We start from the raw sequence: 1,222 nt of genomic DNA, 5'->3' as shown, positions 1-1,222 counted from the left end.
TTGAATCAAATCATTAATTGATAGCAAGTATCCTTAAAATAGAAATAAATTGATTTTGAAAAACATTTGATTGAAAATATTTGATTTGAAAAAGATTTGATTTTGAAAAACTTTGAAAACTTGAAAAAAAATTGATTTGAAAACAAAATCCTCCCCCTTGTGCCATCCTGGCGTTAAACGCCCAGAATGGTGCACATTCTGGCGTTTAACGCCCAATGCACTACCTTTTTGGGTGTTAAACGCCCAACCAGGTACCCTGGCTGGCGTTTAAACGCCAGTCTGTCCTTCTTCACTGGGCGTTTTGAACGCCCAGCTTTTTCTGTGTAATTCCTCTGCTGTATGTTCTGAATCTTCAATCCTCTGTATTATTGACTTGAAAAGACACAAATTAAAGATATTTTTGGATTTTTAATAATAAGGAATAATCAAAATGCACTAAAATCAAATAACAATGCATGCAAGACACCAAACTTAGCAGTTTGTATACTACTGACACTAACAAGATGAGAATGCACATGAGAAACAACAAAACACTCAAGTCAATAGAATTCAAAGATCAGAGCAATGAAATCATCAAGAACAACTTGAAGATCAATGAAGACACATGCATGAATGCAATAAGAACAAAAACATGCAATTGACACTAAACTTAAGATAAGACTCTAGACTCAAACAAGAAATATTTTTGGATTTTATGATTTTATAATTTTTTTGTGTTTTTTTTTTTCGAAAATTATGTAGAAAAAGAAAATAAAGGTATCAAAATTCTTAATGAGAATTCCAGGAATCATGCAATGTTAGTCTAAAGCTTTAGTCTAAAGAAATTAGACATGGCCGGCCAAGCTTCAGCAGGGCATTGCATTCAAGAGCTAAATTGATGAGAATCAATCAGCTTTGGTGATGATAAGAACATCACCTTGAAACACTAGAATTCATTCTTAAGAACTCTGAAGAAAAATACCTAATCTAAGCAACAAGATGAACCGTCAGTTGTCCATACACAAACAATCCCCGGCAACGGCGCCAAAAACTTGGTGCTGTTGCCGGATCTTGGCACTGATGTTACCGGACCAAAAGCTTGCTCAAAACTTGAACAATCCCCGGCAACGGCGCCAAAAACTTGGTGCACGAAATTGTGATCACTACAACTTCGCACAACTAACCAGCAAGTGCACTGGGTCGTCCAAGTAATAAACCTTACGCGAGTAAGGGTCGATCCCAC

Source organism: Arachis duranensis, chromosome 4, assembly GCF_000817695.3.
Source record: "Arachis duranensis cultivar V14167 chromosome 4, aradu.V14167.gnm2.J7QH, whole genome shotgun sequence".
Taxonomy (NCBI): Eukaryota; Viridiplantae; Streptophyta; class Magnoliopsida; order Fabales; family Fabaceae; genus Arachis; species Arachis duranensis.
Note: the sequence above shows the minus strand (reverse complement) of the source record.